This window comes from Stenella coeruleoalba, assembly GCF_951394435.1.
Source record: "Stenella coeruleoalba genome assembly, chromosome: 18".
Taxonomy (NCBI): Eukaryota; Metazoa; Chordata; class Mammalia; order Artiodactyla; family Delphinidae; genus Stenella; species Stenella coeruleoalba.
The window spans coordinates 20,421,554-20,441,306 of NC_137164.1; the positions used below are offsets into that span (position 1 = coordinate 20,421,554).

The 19,753-nt window shown below is 40.9% G+C and overlaps 1 protein-coding gene across 2 annotated transcripts in view; it reads left to right on the forward strand.

The window, feature by feature from the left end:
* Positions 1-19,753, forward strand: part of LCP1 (lymphocyte cytosolic protein 1) — an 82,132-nt gene continuing 62,379 nt past the window's right edge. For both annotated transcript variants that reach the window (XM_079903417.1, XM_079903419.1), the window contains exon 1: positions 1-893. The gene's annotated coding sequence lies outside the window, so the exon portion shown is untranslated. The remainder of the gene's footprint in view (positions 894-19,753) is intronic.

Below are 19,753 nucleotides of genomic sequence, written 5' to 3' on the forward strand. Positions count from 1 at the left end.
ATTATCAATTTATAAATTTGGAAAGAGTTTTTGGTCAAAAAGGTGAGGAAGTCCTTCCATGGCCTCTGAAGACCCACAATACCTAATTCTTCACAAATAAGTTGTTTCCTTTCTGTAATAATGACTTATTTTAAATTTCAACCACTACACTTGGGCCATAACTATTTAACCCAAAAAAAAAAAATGGTCTTCAATATAATGAGATTTTCCAGGATCGCGGTCTCAATTAGTACTGTTTGAGAAATGACGCCAGAAGATAGAACCAAATATGTGTGCTTAGTCGCGACAATATGAAAGTGCCTGGGACATCACTATTCCGTTGACAGTCTAGGCGGGTACGCTCTGGAGCTGCACAAATGGGCCGCTTTATCCCCCTAGGATGACTTGCACACAAGCACTCAAGGTATGCTTCCTGGTAGTACGTCCCACTTGATGCCTGTAATTTTCCGTTCTTATTATTGGAAGAGATGCTTGGAAACGTTGGACTTGCACGCTCTCCTTTAGGGCAATCAGCTGCTTCTCAAAACAATCAGCTTTTCCTTTTTTTATCTCCTCTTCCTGGGAATTTAGGCAGGTTAAGGGCAAGTGAGGTCGCAGGTCTTCCCGCGGTATACGCTGTCCGGAAAGAAAGCACTCAGGCCACCCTCACCCAACCGCCAGGTGCGACCCGAGGCCAAGGAGACAGGCCCTAGCAACCGGAAGCCGATAAAAGCGTCCCGGCCGCCGGAATGCGCAGGCGCAGAGGGGAGGGCGGGGCCGGGCGGGGAGCTCACCCGCCTGACGGAGCACTGCGCAGCGGGTCCCGCCCCACCGGGCGGCGCGCGCCGAGGCCATTCGCTTTGGCCAGCCGCTGTGCCGGGCTGCAGGAGAAGCCCGCTCCACGTGCACCTGCTGTACGGAACCCCGTGGTGACAATCGTTATTACTGTTTTTATTCTTAATGACAATGACCACTATTATGTATTTACTTTCCTCGCTTGCAAGGTGCTTAACTCGGGTGTCTAGGGTCCAGGCTGGCATTCTTTCATGCTGCACTTCTGCGCAGCCGGGTCCCGGGGCTGATTTTACAGGGCCCCCGAATAGCGAACATTCTGTTTTGTTTCTCTTCCTTTAATGCAACCTGTTTTGTCTTTCTGATCCTTTAAAGTGCCTGGATGAATAGGAAATGTGTAGGCATAGGGGCATTAAGGATCCAAGAAAGCTTTAAAAGAAACCCGTTTCTCACTGTCCTAGTTATTTGTTCTGACTATCGTGTTGTGACTTGTGTCCTGTGTCATGTTGTTGATGAACCTGTACGTGCAGTGATCGATACATCGTGTGTGTTTGCATGTATGCGCATGTGTTTCTCTGGAGATTTGATGGAAAAAGTGCGAGAGAGAAAACTCATTAGGTAGGTGTGTAAATCCCAGCTCAGAAAGTGAAGTAGATGGAGCTACCTTCCAGTCTTGTGTTTTGTTTTGTTTTGCTTTATTTTGTAAGTACAAGTGTAGGAACTTTAGTACAGTTGTTGGAAGATGAGACTTGTGTGTAAATCTTTGTAACTTTGGGGTCTTTCAAGATTTACTCCCTAACCAAGTCTTCCTTTTTCTCCTTAGGAGCAAGCATATATTTTTAAACAGTCAGTGAAAAAAGTGGAAAAGTAAAAAAGTATTTCATCAGACTCTGAGAAATATTCTGCACCTTGTTTTCCTTTGTATGTAGTTTCTTTTCCTTGTAAGATAACTATGTCCCAATTAAGCTGCTGCTCAACACTATGAATTTATTCCACTCTTAATCGACTGCATAGATTAATTAGCTTCTCAGAAAGCTAAGAAAGTTGACAATAGGCAGATCCGTTTGCTAGGTTTTGTCTCAAGTAATATTTGTTGTGCATATTTTGTAAGTGTGAAAAATGTTTATATTTTTAACCATGAAAAATATTTATGTTCCAATAGATAAATTGAGTCAGGTTCCTATCCTCTTAAAATTTGCTTGAACCGTGAGAACTACTGGGATTCAGTTTTACTGACCAATGCTTGGCCTTTAAAATTTGTACTTAGTATTGCATAGTCAAAATCAAAGCGATGCACTTATCAATAGTTTTTTTTTAAATGCTTTGTCACACATGGAATCAGGCATCAGGCTTCATTCCCTGCAGATTTCTTCTAGCAAATAGCAGGCAGAAACTAAGGCTGTTTAATATGTAACCTCCTTAGGTGTGAATGTTTTGTCTTCCACTACTTACTACTTCTGTTACTTAGCACCAAACATTTAGGTAAATGAGATCGTGATTATGAAAATTCAGTTCATGGCTTGGTGTGTTTCATATGCATATATCAGTTTTTCTAACACAGATTACGTGCTTCATCTATGGAAATGATGTACAAGTGCAGGCCGGATTTAGAAAGTACACATCACATTCAATTTGGATTCTTTTACTATTTTTATTTAATTTATTAATTTTTAAATTTTGGGGGGAAACATTGCTACCTCAATCTCCTTTTCTTTTTTAAAAATAATCATGTCTCTTTAAATAATACAACTCCCTCTGATTTTAAGGGTCTCCTTCACCTGATGTACAGTACAGTCATCCTTTTTGTTTGTCGCATTAGCTGTGTGATGAAGCTTGTCAAACTGAACCGCAGCACTTTTAGCAGACTGTATTAAGGAGGCCACAGTAATGGTGAGCGCCAAGGTTGTATACATTCTGCGGTTTTTTTTGGTTTTTTTTAATGTTGCTAAAATGAGATAAAAGCCTTATGCACAAGCAACCCTATGCACCCTGCAGGTAATGCTATTTTCCTAGCGAATGGGGAGTACTTGGGGAATCTCAGATTTGCTATTGGTGAAAGGACACAGCTCTGTTGGAATGGTGTAGAAACTGTTGCTGGAAATCTTCTATATATAGAAAAACTATTTTCTATATACCGCTCTGTTTGTTTGTTTTCCTTTTAAACCGGATGGAGGTTTACAAAATAGTTTGGTCAGTGTAGATTTAATGTAGCATTCTACTTTATGGAAATAACTGCAGTGATCTGTATTTTTGTGCTCATATTAGTTTTTTAGAAGTTCTTTAAAAAAAAACAGTTATTTTTGAGAGCACATTGAATAAACTGTTGAGTCCCCAGGGTAAACCAAGGCACAAAAAGCTTTTGAGAAAGAGGTATTTTCTTGATCTGAGTTTACCTGTTTTCTTATATATATACTGAGAAATGTCTTTACTCTTCACCAGTCACAGTGGCTTAAATGTATACTTTTGTTTCATGTGTTTTCATGCTGCTGCATAGAGAACAATTTTATATTTTCTTAAATGTTAATAAAGATATTTTGAAGAAGCTGCTTTTCTTTTTACCTCTCCTATCTCATTGCAAAGGCAAAAACTTCGTTTCTGTTCTTAATTATTTAGGGGCGGGTTATTTAGTTTTTCCTTTTTGTCTTTCATGATGATAGTCCTGGGATTTTTTTCAGAAAAATAATTATTAATAAGGAAAGGTCATGCAACCTGCATCATAGAATTAAGAAAAATTCCCAGACATAGTGAAAGAACAATGTCTATCTGTTATAAAAGCATATTCATGAATTCAGCCATTCATTCCAGAATGATTTATTGGAACCTGTGTGTAAGGCTCTTTGCTAGGTGCTAAACTTTAAACTTTATTAAAACAACATGTAATGATTCATTTGAGGCTTTATAATTTTAGACATTAAAATGAAAATTTAAATCTTTTCAGTCTTTATAATTATGACTACTTGAGGTTTTTAAATTTTTTTAACATTTTTTTATTATGTTGCTTGGATAGAATACTGTTATGTATTCACAGTACCCCGAACACTTAGGAACAGTTCTGTATTTCCTTAGTTTCAGTGGTTGTTTTAGACTGTCTGCGCCCAGCTGATACTAGATATCTGTGTATATTGTATGATTGTGACCTTCACCAAAAAAGGGTAGATAATACTTGTTTCCTTAATGTTAGGTTGACTAAGCAACATTGCCTTTCATGCTGTGAGTGATGAAATGTCAATGGTGGTTACTTACCATGTGGAAGGCACTGGTCTAAGTGTGGATTTTATGTTTTATCTTACTCCACAGTTCTCACGTTAACTGAAAATTCTATTACCTGCATCATATGTCAATCCAAGGCAGCATAGCTCAGCTCGGCTGGGTTCAAATCCCTGACCGCTACTTGATAGCTCTGTGCCCTTGGACCAGCTACTCAACCTATTAAAGCTCCTGTGGTTTCTTCACCTGTAAAACTGGGGTAAAATGGTACCTGACTCAGGATGTTGTGAGGATTTAGAGAGAGAATCTAGGTCAAGGACTTAGGTTCTGCTGGGTACAGGTGAGTCCTCATTAGATGCTAACTGTTAAAAACAAATAGCTCAGATTTCCTATCTGCGTTGTCCCTGCTTTATGTGATTATAGTTGATGTTAACCAAAGTATTTGGAGGGTTGAAGGGTGAATCCTGGGCATTTATCCATAAAGTATCACACTTGGTTTGCTAACGTCTCTGATATGTTGGTGAAAGAGGTCTGCACCTCTCAACTTGTGAACAAATGCAGCGCATGCTCCAGGGCAGGTCCCCACATTCTGTCACTGGTCCTTATACCCCTCTGGGCCGCAGAGGAGCCATGGGACAGCTCATGCCTGAAAATGTCCAAGTGCAGTGATGTGAGTAAAGAGACCTTGACCTGTGTCATTTACGTGAGTTGAGTCCGTGAGCTGCTGTCAGCATTGACTGAGCTGGACCGAATCCATGATGAATTTCAACCTGTGACCCAAGGATGAAAGCCGCTTTGTTCTCGGTGTCCTCCAGGCCAGCTGGTGAGCCAAACAAAAGTGGAAAAGGCCAAAAGGCTGCAGTGTGTCCCTGCTCAGAATTGCTAGAGGGAAAGATGTTCTGAAAGTATATAATTTTTCTCAGGTTTTTTCTAAAGTGCTCACTGGACTTTGGGAGAATAATCTACTGAGTCCTTGGGACCAGCTAGGATTTAGCCCTAAACTTACAAGGAGCATGTGCCAGGAGGTGGAGGCGCTGCGTGCCTTCCGTTCAGTCCTCAAAAAAGACCTCTAGGGCTTCCCTGGTGGCGCCGTGGTTGAGAGTCCGCCTGCCGATGCAGGGGACACGGGTTCGTGCCCCGGTCCGGGAGGATCCCACGTGCCGCGGAGTGGCTGGGCCCATGAGCCATGGCTGCTGAGCCTGCGCGTCCGGAGCCTGTGCTCTGCAACGGGAGAGGCTGCAACAGTGAGAGGCCCGCGTACCGCAAAAAAAAAAAAAAAAAAAAAAAAAAAAGAGAGAGACCTCTAGCATGTAGAACCATAGGTAAGCAGAAATGCTTTGTAATGACTTACTCTTCATTCTAAGGCAAATAGCAGTTCATGCTCTTAAACAGTAAATATGATAGATTTGCTTTTCAAACTTACTCTGCTTTATGCTGACAGTCCTAAGTGTAATGAGGCCTGGGGATGGCAGGTGGGGAAGAGCACAGGTTGCTGCACATGTCATGGTGCTTTATATTCTCCATGTTGGTGAAGAACTCACATTTCTTACACCACAACCGGACTAACAGAAGCATCACTTTAGTTTCAGTGTCACACAGTGAGTTTAGTATGCTCTTGACAGTTCTTCAAGAGTTACAACAATCCCAACCCCCCCCACCCTTATGTTTTGATGTTGGAGAGTTTATCAGGATTGAACTTAGTAAATCCCAGGACACTGTTTCTTTTCTCACCCTGTTCCTTCATTTCCTCTGCCAGTTATTCCAGGTGAGGTAATACCCTCCAATGGAAGAGATACGGTGTCCAGCTCTGTTCAGGAGCCATGGGGAAGACAGATCATGGGGCTTTGCTCTTCCCTCCACCGCAGTTCCAAGCAGAGCAACTACCGTTTTATCTGTTTGACATATTAATATGGCTCTGCTTAAGACTTGCTTTAAAGAAGAGGTTCGGTAACTACAAGAGATTTGCATGCAAACCACCAAATAGCATGAGAGTAAGTCTGTGCTCCTGCTTTCCATCAGATGGAACCTCATCCTGAATCATGGAGACCTCGCATGCCATTGCTGGTGGGGTACCTTCCTTGCACCCACGAACCCCACACTACCCACCCATCCGAATCAGACCCATAAGGAGATACCTCTAGTAACCCCTTCTTTCAGTAGGAGCTAAGGAAACCAGACCATCCCCTTCTTCCCCAACACCCACTTCCCAAACCCAGACTCCTGGCATGGAAAAGGATTTGCATCCAGAGGAGTTGTACCTTCTCATATCACTTTGCCCAGGTGATCCCTTTTGGGAGGAGAAAAGCATCTCATCCTCACACTCACTCTCTGCTTCTCCTCAGTACATGGTTGTGAGGCACTTGATGTCCCCAGTGAATGGAAAAGGGGCTTATGGGATCAACGAGGAGCTAAGCTGATAGACCACAGTGACTGAAAGTGGAACCACAAGTATAACAAATCCGGCTTGTCACCATTTGCTTAGTAGGAATTAGTTAGTTAGGAACCAGAATGGCCGGTTTTGCTAATCTTGTAGTGTAAGACGAGCTGTAATGAATTAGAGCAGCTGTGATTTTTAGACCCACACTTGAGGACTAGACTTGATTCAGTGGGTTTTTTTGTTTGTTTTTTTAAATATTCTCAAGGTTCTTATTTATGTATTTATTTTTGGCTGCATTGGGTCTTCGTTGCTGCGCGCGGACTTTCTCTAGTTGCGGCGAGTGGGGTCTACTCTTCGTTGCGGTGCACGGGCTTCTTATTGTGGTGGCTTCTCTTGTTATGGAGCAGGGGCTCTAGGCGCGTGGGCTCAGTAGTTGTGGCACTCGGACTCTAGAGCACAGGCTCAGTAGTTGTGGTGCACGGGCTTAGTTGCTCCGCAGCATGTGGGATCTTCCCGGACCAGGGCTCGAACCCGTGTCCCTGCATTGGCAGGTGGATTCTTAACCACTGTGCCACCAGGCAAGTCCCCCTATTTTTCTTCTAGAAATCCTGATTTAAGCACCTATCAGCTGTGTGTAAGAGTGTTTATTTCCCTTCATTCTAACTGATCCTGGGAATTAGTCAATTTTTTAAGCTTTGCTATTCTAATAGGTGGGAAATAACATCTTATTTTAATTAGCATTTGATTATCAATGAGCTTAAACATCTTTTCCTCTGTTTATTACTGAATGTTTTCTATTATAAATGACTTATTCTAGTCTCTTGCCTATTTTTACATTTTAGTATTTATTATTCCCCGTGGTGATTTTGAAGGGAGTCTTTGTATAGTATAGATACCTAATGTACCCAGTTTGTCTAACCTCACTATTTAAGATGAGACATAAAGTGGTTACGTTTGGGCCCTAAAACCAAACAGGCATGGTTTGAGTACTGTCTCCACCATTTACTAGTTGTAAGACTTTGGTCAAGTTTCTCAACCCTCTAACTATTAATGTCCACATCTGTAAAACTGGGACAGTAATGGCGCCTACCCTACATAGAACTGTTGTGAAAATTAAATGAGAATGTCCTCAAAGTGCTTTAATACAGTGCTTGGAGTACTGAAAATGCTCAATAAATGTCAACTATCATTTTTTCCCAGTGATAATTCCAGAATCTAATAGTATAAAGAAAAGGCTACACTCCTGACCATTATTATTATAATAACATATAACAGTGACTTTCTTTGTTGCTAAATTAAACTGAAATGGAACTTGTGCCCTTCCCCAAAATTATCTATCTATCTATCTATCTATCTATCTATCTATCTATATATATATATATATATTCATAACGTTATTTCATGCTTAAGCATGTGTGGTTTGTTTCATTGGTTAGAAATCACTGATAGGACTTTCAGTCTATGTGGCTATTAGTGCTGACGTGGACAGCCTTCTACCCACCTCAAATACATAGAAATGTAAGATAAAATATGTATGAGATGAACAGAAAGGGAGATCCCAGGTGTTGATACAAAAAAATTTAATGGCAGTGAAGTAAGGTCGAGGTGAAGCCATGGTACTCCACAGGGGTATCCAACGTGGAGTTTTAGGGGCCAGGCACTGGGATTGTACCACTGACACAGGAAGTAAAGATGAGCTCTCTAGTCTCCAGTGGGCAGAGAACTGAATCAAAACACCTTGAATAAAGTTGAGAACCTCAAAACTGCAACCCATCCTCTGGAGCTAGAAAATCTACACCTTAGCCAGTGAAGTGTCAAGGAAGTTGACCATAATTCTGGGCAAGAAATATACGAATATTGGACAAAGTAGGCTCTCATGGACTTATTTTTTTAAGGATGCAAGGAAATGATTCATCAAGATGACATGCCAACATGAGACTGTCTGCACCTAACCACATAACTTCTAAATACATGAAACAAAAATGGACAAAATTACAAGGAGATGTTATTGATACATTCATTTCTAAAATGGGGATTTTTTTAAAAACACGTCTCTCAGTAACTAAGAGATCAAGAAAACAAAAGAGTACTAAGGATATAGAAAATTTGAATAACCCAATTGATAAGTTTGATCTGATAGACGTATATAGATAACTGTATCCACTAACCAGAGAACACACAGACTCTTCAGTACACAAGAAATATTGACCAAGATTGATGCTTACTTGGCCATAAAGAAAATCTCAGCAAATTCTAAAAGAATATTTTGCAAGTGTCTTTGTCTGTTCTGGCTGCTATAACAAAATTACCATAGACTGGTGCCTAATAAACATTTATTTCTCACAGTTCTGGGAGCTGGGAAGTCTAAGTTCAAGGCACCAGCAGATTCGATGTCTGGTGAGGCCCGTTTCCTGTTCCATAGATGGCTGTCTTCTGCTGTGTCCTTACATGATGGAAGGGGCAAGGGAGCTCTCTGGCATCTCTTTTAAAAGGGCACTAATCCCATTCATGGGAGCTCCACCCAAAGGCCTCACCTCCAGATACCATCACCCTGGGGATTAGGTTTTAACATATGAGTTTTGAAGGGACACCGACAGTCTATGGCAAAAGGTATCCTAGTTTGACTAGAGAGAAGATGGGTAGGTAAGGCTGCAAATGTAAGTCTGGGAGAGACTTAAATGTCAGAATTTTGACAGGCAGAGAGCTACTGAAAGATTTGGAGCTGGGAATCCACGGGGATCTGCATTAAGAGATGTATCTAGAATTGAGGCCAACTTCCTCCTTTAATTTTCATGAGCTAATGAAAAAGAACCAGCTCCAAGTAATTCATGAGTTCATGCAAAGTGAAGGCCAAATGATGTCACTGAAGCCTGCAGTTGTTCAAAGAAAGCAAAGTGGGAGAACTGAGCAGAACACAGTAGACAACCTGGACGGTGAACACAGAAGAACTCGCACGATGGGGGATAAGCGCCATGTTCACAAGGCAATTTAATTCCAGAAAATCACGAGTATCCTCATTAAAATAACTTAATTTGGTTTTGTTGTTATTGTTGTTTTGAATTTAACCTGATTTTGGATTTATACTTAGGCTCTGATGGCATTAGCAGTTTATGCCAAGTTTTATGTTTGCTCACGTAATAGAAATAAAGACAACTTTGGACGTTTGGGATAATTTTTCCAGATATTTATTCATGTTTGAGAAATTCTGGTCTAGCTGATGCCCCTCATTTTACAGTTATGTAAAACAAAGCACAGAATGGTGACTAATAATAATAGTAACTATAATAAAAATTATTAAATATGACTTACGTTTGGTTCATATCTTGTATATTGGTCATTATGCTAAGTGCTCTCCATGCATCACTTCCTGTATACCTTGTAACTATGCTAGGCTGTGAGTGCTGTTTACTTTTCCCGTTGTGATGAAAAAACAGGCTTACAGGGATTAAGAAGCTTTGTCCAAAGGCACAAAGACAATAAACCTAGGAACCAAGTTAGGAACCCAGACCTTTGTAACTCCAGAGCATGTGCTCTTAATCACCTGGCTATACCGGCTTCATCTGGCCACACAAGTTGAAACAGCCAAATTTTGATCCAGGATCTCTTGACTTGTGGTCAGGTATGTTTTCCACCTCACCCCAGGCCTCCATTTCTTTGAGAGTATATAGGTGAAGCCACAGAGTCGTTCAAGATCCTATTGCAAGAAAAATGTTTAATTAGGCATATCTACTGTGTCAGAAGTTTAGAATATTTAATCATATTTTTAATGTCATTTGGGAAAATCTTTGACTTTTCATGGAGCCTCTGGAATGTTTTAATCAGATATTTGACACATCTTTTGTTTTCTCTATCACCTGTAGCACAAACCAAGTATTCAGGTTTTGGACCAGATATTGGTCTAATAAGTATTTGTTGGATGGATGAATGAAAATCTAGAGCCTCTTTTCTACTTATGAACAGGTTAGATTTCAGAAGTCTGTTTTCAAGTACACTTGTATGTAAGTCTATAATGACAAAAGTGGATTGAAGTAGTATTTCCCAAAAGTCCCCAGAAGTATTTCCAGTAAAGCTGGGTGTCAATCAACCAGACCTGGAAAACTTTAAAATCAGGTCTGTTTATCTCCTTTGATAATCAATCTATCAAACATCTCTTCTATAATTGATTGTCTTGGTCTACTTTGAAAATCTTTTGAGGCAGTTAACCCTTCTCTTTGATGATATCTACAACTGTTTTAGTTATACCTTGGTTGAGGTCCTCACTTGATAAACCACAATATTAAATCAACCCTCCACTTACTCAGTACCTGCACCAGTGGAGATGAATGGGGTGGGGAAAAAACCATACGGAATGCTTGTATTTTAAAATCCATGATCACTGTATTATTAATTATAAAGGAAATAGTACCTTTACAGAGGAGGACCCTGGCAGAGATCACGTGCCACACGATGTGATGCACTAAAAACAACACATCACTTTTGTGATATTCTTGCCAAAACTACGTACCTGATTTAAATTGTGAGGAAACAGACAAGCCCAAACTGAGGGACATTCTATGACTAGCCTTTTCTAAGGTGTCAAGGTAATGAAAGACAGACTGAAGAACTGTCCCAGATTACAGGAGACTAAGAAGACAACACAACTAAATAGAATATGGGATCGTGGATTGGATCCTACTCCAGAAAAAGAACATTCATAGGACAGTTTGCTAAATTTGAAAAAGGTCTAGTTTACTGAAGAGTGGTGGATCAGTGATAACTTTCTGATATGGACAGTTATACTGTGATTATATAAGATGTTAACATTTGGGGAAGTTGAGTGAAGTGCACATGGGAATTCTTTGAACTATTTTTGCGTCTTTTTGTAGTTCTGAAATGATTTCAAGATGAAAAGTTAAGAAATTAAAAGGAAAATATTTTTAAAATGTAATCACTAGCCTGGGATGTTGCTCAGCCATCATACCCTCTGCCCCTAAAGCATTCACTCTTCCAACCTCCTCAACAGTTATTTCACACACTCTGCTTTCTCTTTAACCCTTCCATAGCTTCCCCCAAATCCTTCACTGTGAATATAGAGGCAATCAGAAGAATTTCCACAGCCTGACCTCCCAGCACCTGTGACCATTTACTCAGCTCTCTCTCCTATCGTTGTAGATGAGCTGTCTCTGCTCCTAGCCAAGGCTGAGCCCTCTACTGTTCACTAGAGCTTATCTTCTCTTATCTATACGAGCAAATTGTCCCAGCTAATCTTCCCCCTGTCTCTTGCATTATTTTTATCTTTCTCTCTGCTGGATAATTCCTGGAATCATAGAAACATACTGTTATTTCTCCTGTCTTAAAAAAAAATCTCTTGAGCCCACTTCCCCCTTGAACAAGCTTCCACAACATTTCTCTTCTTCCCTTTATAATAAATCTTTTGAAATTTGTTTATAGTTGCTATCTCCAATTTCTTCCCTCCCATTCTTTTAGGGAAGCTCTCCAATGGGACTTTTGCCCCACTCCTCCACCAGACTGCTCTTACATGACTACTAGCGGCCTCCATGTTTCTGTATCCAGTGGCCAGTAGTTGTCCATCCTTAAATGACCACCAGTGGCTTTTCAGAGGTTGAGCCTTCTCCCCAACTTGAGATCTATCTTTCGTAGGCCTCCAAATCATTACCATCACCTGATTTATCTCCTACCTCACTGAGAGTTCCTTCTTAGTGTGCTTTGCTGGTCCCTCTTCATTTCCCTAACCTTTTATGTTAGAGTGCCCCCAAAGCTCAGAGCTTGGTCCATTTCTCTTCTTTATCTGTATTCACCCTCTAGGTGATCTCATCCAATCTCCCACCTTTAAATACCAAATATATGCTGATGACTTCAAATTTAAACCTACAGTGTGGACCTCCAGACACTATATCCAACTGCCTACGCCGCATCTCCTGATTGGATCCCCAGTAGGCTTAATGGGTCTAAAACTGAACTCTTGCTGTTCTCCACCCCCAAGCCTGCTTTCATCTAGTCTTCTCCATGTCAATCAATGCCAGCTTCATCCTTCCAGTGGCTCAGGCCAAAGGCCTTGGAGTCATCCTTGCCTCTTCATTTTCTCATATGCCGCAAAGAATGTCAGCAAATCCTCCCAGTGCTACAATAAAAATATACACAGAATCTGATGCCTTCTTGCTGTCTCCACTGCCAAGACCTTAGTCCAAGCCATCATTGTCTCTCACCTAGATTATTGAAACAGCCTCCCAACTGGTCTCACTGCCCCTGGCTTTGCTGTCTTTTGGTTCAATCATGACAGCAGTCAGAGGATCCTTTTAGAACATATGTCAAATCTTGTAACTCCTTTGATTAGACCACCTTCCCTGCAATGACTTCCAGTACCACTGATGGTGAAAGCCAGCCCTCTGTGTGATCAGGCCGCCCTGACCTCATCTGCTACTGCTCTGCCCCTAGTTCTTGGATTTATCATGTTGCTCTTGAAAGTGACACATGCACCTTTCCCTTGGGACCTTTACACTTGTTCCTTCTGCCTGGACTTTTCTTACCCCAGATATCTCAAGGCTTGCTCCGCTTCCACTCACTCACTGTCAGCCCTCACCTCCCTCGTGTGTCTATGCAAATGTTTCTTTCTCAGTAAGGCCTTTCCTGTTCCCCTTATTTAGAATTTCAAATCCTCTTCACCCTTCTCCCTGCAAAAGGATGCACACATACTACACAAAACAAACTTCTATTCCCCTTTCCTGATTTAATTTTTCCCCCTAAGACTTATCAGTATGTAATATAGAATTTACTTATTTATATTGTATATTGTCTGTCTCTCTTAACTGGAATGTCAACTCCAGAAGGTCAGGAACTTTTGTCTCATTCATGCACTATTGTATCTCCAGTGCCTCTGATGGTACCTGGCACATAGTAAGTGCTCAATAAATATTCGTTGAATGAATGAATGGATGCATGAATCTGTACTGGAACCTCAACACAAGCCTTAGTGAAACAGGCTTTGAACCAATAGACTTATCCACGCCTTGCAACAACTTTGAGCAGTAATTTGCCACAGTATGTTATGACTCAGATTCTTAGCTTTCTTCCTCTAAATTAACATTAGACATCCAACATTTATCACACCAAAGATTTTTCCCTAGTTTCTTGCAGATGATAATGTTGATGATGATGATGATGATGGTAATGATTACATAGGTAAAGCCTGTTTCAACATTTTGCATGATTTGTTATCAACCTTTCAGTATCATCTTTACTGTCACATCTTCATCCAATATGCACTAGTAATGGTCATTATGTTCTTATTATTCTTAAGTTTTAAATTTTTCTCTTTTTTCATTTCAATTATAATTGCATGCCTCTTCCTTTAGGTTATTTCAGCATTCTTAAGTCTTTTGCACTGATTGCATATGCTAAGGTTAATCATGTTTGTAAACCTGTGATGAGTTCCATGTTTCTGTGCAAACACAGCAAACTTGCCATAGACCAGAGGTTGTAAATTAATGACCTCTGGATGAATCAGTTACAGAGTAACCAATATGACATTTAATATTTTTAAATTCATTGCCAATATTTTTAAAAATCAGATGATTTCCCAAGAAAATCAGATTTTTGGTTTCTCTTGAACAATCAACTTTGCCTTCCTTCTGCTACTACCTTTAGACAAGACATACATTTTCCAGTGTGTGTCAGTTCCTGCCACCTACACTTCGCTCATTTAGCTCAGTTTAGTTACCTGCCTGGTCCCTGGAGGTATTTGAGATGGACTCAAACCATAGGCAGGGAAATGGCTTAGAGATTAAAACAACCCTGTGTGCTCACTGTTGCCACCTGCTACAGTAGGCAGAGTTGTATACTTACTCTGAAGCTTTGCTTCCTCTCTCTGAACACTTACAAAATGAAAATTTATAAATTCAGTAGCTTCAGTGAAACTACCACTGGAAGTAGTTTTGGAGAAGTTCATTCATTCTGGCTCATTCATTTCTTTTTTTATTCTTAATTTTAAAATATATATATTTTTGTTTATCTTTCATTTACCCTTCATTTCTTTTTTATTTGTTTGTTTTGTTTTGTTTTGTTTTTTATGGTATGCGGACCTCTCACTGTTGTGGCCTCTCCCATTGCAGAGCACAGGCTCAGCAGCCATGGCTCACGGGCCCAGCCGCTCTGCGGCATGTGGGATCTTCCCGGACCGCGGCACGAACCCATGTCCCCTGCATTGGCAGGCGGACTCTCAACCACTGCGCCACCAGGGAAACCCTACCCTTCATTTCTTTTGACTTACATGGGAAGGAGCAATGAGATGAGAAAGGAGATGAGATGAGAAAGGAGATGAGATGGCAAAGGATTCTTCTCTCTCCTATGTTCTCATTCCTCTGACTGGAGTCATAAAGGACTAGGAGGCCTCTGTAAGGCCCAGACCTCACTGTGTTGACAACTGACACAGCCCTCTGGAGTGGTAACAGGAACCACAAGTTCCTGTTAAACTACTCAGGTTAAAATGTGTAACCACTGGGGCATATATTTGTCACATTTTCTGGCTACTCTATAATTCATTTAAAAGAAGACTTCTACTTGTTGGTTAACAAACGTTCAGCCTTCATCTGTAAAAGGTATGTGGCCAGGGACTTCCCTGGTGGCGCAGTGGTTAAGAATCCACCTGCCAGTGCAGGGGACACAGGTTCGAGCCCTGGTCTGGGAACATCCCACATGCCGTGGAGCAACTGAGCCCGTGCACCACAACTACCGAAGCCCACGTGCCTAGAGCCTGTGCTCCGCAACAAGAGAAGCCACCTCAATGAGAAGCCCGCGCACCACAACCAAGAGTAGCCCCCGCTCACCCCAACTAGAGAAAGCCCACGCGCAGCAACGAAGATCCAACGCAGCCAAAAATAAATAAATAAATTTTAAAAAATAAAGAAGAAGAAGTACGTGGCCAGAGGACAATGGGAAATGTCACTGAAGTTCAATCCTGATTGCTTTGGATTAGAAGCAAAGAGGCAGGATAGGAATTGTGCACTAGACTATGAACTACACAAGAACAGAGAGTGTGTCCGTCTTATCCATCACTGTCCTCTCAGTGTCTAGCTAAGCACCTTGCAGAAAGTAGGATGAATGAGGAAAATAGTGAATGAATTTGGATGTTGGGATCACTGAAGGCAGAAGCTGGGCACTTTCAGGGTCTTGCTGATGGAAACAGGTGTTACACGTTGGTGTAAATGGAAATGGATTCTAAATATTCCCATTTGGTTGAAGGGACTTCATTTTCAGCCATGATTTCCTTTCCCTGAATATGATTCTTCTCAAAATGGACAGAATTGAAAGTGTATGAATTGAAAGTGTATGTGCCTTCTCTTTTGTTGATACTTAACCTTTACTGGGCACAGAAAAACAGGAATAAAATATAGTCCTTTATTAGCTCATCTAATTTAAAATAATATGAATGCTAAAATAATATTATCTAAATATATTCCAGTACATGCCCAAAATTGATCAAATTGGCCCTTCTTCTTTCTCCCTCTCTTAATGTTAGATGTCAGTCCTCGAACTTCTGCTCACATGCTTCTAAGCGCTTCCCCCTCCTAGAGAGTTGACTCCATCCCATGGTTTTAGTTATCTCCATGGCGATGAGGCTCGGATCTGTATCTTCTGCCTTGATCTAGCCTCACCCTCCAGTTACACAGCTTGCATTTTGCACAGCTGAGCTCTCCTGAGCCTTTTCCGTGTGGCCCTAACCTCATTGTGGTCACGTGGAGTTCATCCTTTTCCTCCCTAAGTGCCACATTTCCATCCAGGAGATCACTCTTCCCGCAGCTGACTGACCTCAAAGTCATCCTTGACTCATCTTCTCATTTATTTTCTATAGACAGTTAGCCTCAGAAACATCTCTTAGGTGCCCACTGCCACCGTCTAGACCTGGCAGTTACTGCCTCATACCTTGTCAGTAGCCATGGCTTCCTAACCCTTCTGCCTGTTTCCAGTCATTTCCCATCCATCCCATTTCTCTGCCACCAGACTAATCTAAAGTCATCTATTTCACTGTTTTACTTTCTATTGTGTATGTTTCCGAAGATGCTCTTTACCTGGGTCTGCTTTGTGTCTTCCTTGGCACTTCACTGTACACAGTAAATACTTGCTTAATGAGTGAGTGAGTGAAATCTGGAAACGGTGTCATATGAATTCACTGAAACTCTGCTGACTATCCTTTGGCCTAATACGCAGAGAACTAGCGGCTGATTCATCTCTCTATTTAAAGAATGGAGAACTTGACCAGAAATATTTTCATATTGCAGCTGCAGATAAACGGAAAAGACAAAATCTTTTCATCTGGGCCTCAGTTTCTTTACTTTAGAATAGAGTAAATGCCACTTATATCATGGGTTTGTTGGAGGTATTCAATGTGATGCATTACGGCCCCCAGCTCAGGGCAGTAGTAGATGTAAAATCAATTCCAATTGAATCTTACTAAAAAACAAGATTGATTGATGGAATGAATTTGAATCAATATAATGAAATATTTAGGTATTTTATATAAATCACAATTTAAAAATTCAGATTCAACTAAAATTTGGCACTAACTAGGACCACAGTGTTGGGTGTGTTAGCATATATCATCTCGTTTAATTTTCAAAGTAACCCTATGATATAGGTGGTATTTTCTCTAATGTACATGTAAGTTCAGCTAAGGAAAGGGAAAATGCCTCACTCAAGATCTGTTAGCGTATGCTGGAATCAGGATTTGTCTCTAAAATTTTTAATTTCAGGTCTTTTGCTTTTCCTGTGTACCATCCTCAAAGAGTTTTCTTATTAGTTTTTAAATTTTTATTATTTTTAGGTTTGCGTTGTTAAAAGGCTCATGACTTTCCATTTTAATACTAGATGCACACTCTTTTTCTTTTATTGGTTTCTATATGCTTATTTAAAAATCATTGTCCTTGTATTTGTATTCTTGGTGGTTGGGAGTGTCTCAAACATGGTCTCAGCTGCAGCAGCAGCGTATCTATTTACAAAAGTTGAGAAAATACTGTATTTCCAGTGTAAGTTGAATGTAAGTAGCGTACATTTGAAGTTGAATGTAAGTAGCGTACATTTCAGCCTGCGTCTGTTTTAATGACTCTGTTAGTGCAAATGGGTTATTAAATGTCAGTGAATATCTAGGGAGTTGTTATAAACCAAAGATGTGCAGATGCTCTACTTCTGAAATGGTCGTGGACCACATACTGTGCTGGATTCAACTTTTTAATACTTAGAAATATTGCAGAGATAACATTTTTATGTACTTGACATTTTGTGAAAATAAAATTTGCAGCTATGAACAGCCCTCTTCCTTTTATAATCTATCTGGCAATAATAGCTATAATTAGCTTTCATTGCACCATTATCAGAAAGGGAAAGTAAAATTAGCATTAAACATGTGTGAAAGTCAGTCTTTCTATGGCAGCCGCATATATAAATTCTCTGGGAGAACTATCATGCTTAGTGAATTTTAGAGGTCTATTTAAAACATCTAATTGCCTTTGCTCTTTGGTTTAACCTTTAAATGCCATATTGTTCATAGAATCAATTTGCCTTCTCAACTAACCAAATATTTATTGAATTTGTACTGTGAGCAATGAATTGTGTTAGGTGGTAGGAGAGGGTGCAATTCCTGTCCTCCAGAAGCTGACATTTTAGTTGGGAGATGACCACACTGTACATATGCTGGTCCCTCTATCTGAAATGCCCTTTATCGCTCTCTTTCCCATCCTTTGCCTGACGAGCTTCTAAGCATTTTGGAGGTTCAGCTACACATCTTCTAAGACGCCTTCCTGCCTGCTTCCCCACTCCCCTGTCATTGGTACATTAAGCATCTCTCTATCACAGTGTTTGTCACAGGGGATGATAATTGTGAGTGCGTTGGGTAACCTCCCAGATTGTGAACTCCTCGAGTTTATGAGACTGAATCTTTTGGGTTTGTTTTCTGAGGGCTTGGAACATAGTATGTTCCTAATAAGAGCTTGATGAATGAACAAAGATGCTGCAAACACATAGATAGCTAGTCATAGAGATTAACTGACAAAGAAAGGTAGCATGCAGTCAATGTAAAGAATAGCTTATAAACAAACACTGTAGGTTTTAGGAGGAGAAGAAAGACTAGATTGATGGTCAAGGAAGGATTCTTGACTGGGGGCTCCTCCGTGGGCGTGTGGCATTTGCCACATGGGGCCCTGTGCTCAGAAGGGCTCTGCACTTGGCTGTCAGGGTCTGAAAATTCTTAATCATTTTTCAACAAAGAATCCCATTTTTTCATTTTGCCAGCAACCACCAGAAGCTGGGAGAAGGGCATGGAACAGATTGTCCCTCACAGCCCTCAGAAGGAACCAACCCTGCTGCCATCTTGATTTCGGACTTCTAGCCTCCAGAACTATGAGACCATACGTTTCTGTTATTTTAAACTACCCAATCTCTGGCACTCTGTTACAGCAGCCCTAGCGCACTAATACAGACCCTAAAAGAGCTCCTCATTGCTTGCTGGGTAAAGCCCAAAGTGCTTAACACAGCTAGAAGACCCACCACCACCTGGTCTCTGCTGCATTCTCCAGCCTTTCCTCTTTCTTTGCATCCTCCCCCCCACCCCACCCCCATCCCCAGCTGCCTTGCACTGCAGGAGTGCTCAGCTGTATCAGGTTCTAGATGTTCCTTGCTTTCTGTCACCTACCATCTTCCGCACATGCCAGTCCCTTGCGGTCAGAGTACATTTCTGCCTTTCCATTCCATCTCATCCTTCAAGTCTCAGCTTAGTCCTCTTCATTTATTTATTCAACACATCTTTTCAAAATGCCAGGTATAGTATTTAGAAGTTAACAAAACAAACACAGCCCTTGGCCTCATGGGATTCCCAGTCTCGCAGGAGAGACTAATGTCAAATGAGGCAACAGTGGACGAGCAACGTCAGCAGAATGTTGGAGGCCATTAAATAGGTGGACTGTGGAAAGTGCCCAAGCTGGACCCCAAACCTGTAATGAAGGAAGGCAACACGAAGCAATTCAAAGCCCACCATAGACTCTCAGCAAAGCTCAGACCTCTGAGATACCATGTGTCTTTGAAGGCAGGGGTGCAGGATAGAGCTATCAAACAGAAGCATTGGTAGAAAGCTTATATAAGGAGCACAAGACGTTCCTAACCCCATCCTGACCCCTACCTTGCTATAAAAAAGGGAGATTCATAGAAAAAGAAAGAGCTTTGAGTTATTTTAAAAAATGATAAAAGAAATAAAATGTTCAATAGAAGTTTTGAAGAAAAGGTTAAGACACTTCCCTGACAGTAGAACAGGAAGGTCAAGAGGCAGAAAATTAGAAGATCAATTTGGAAAGCCCAACATCCAAGTAAATCTAATCTCAAGGAAAAAGAACATTAAAAAAGTAAGGAAAGGGAATA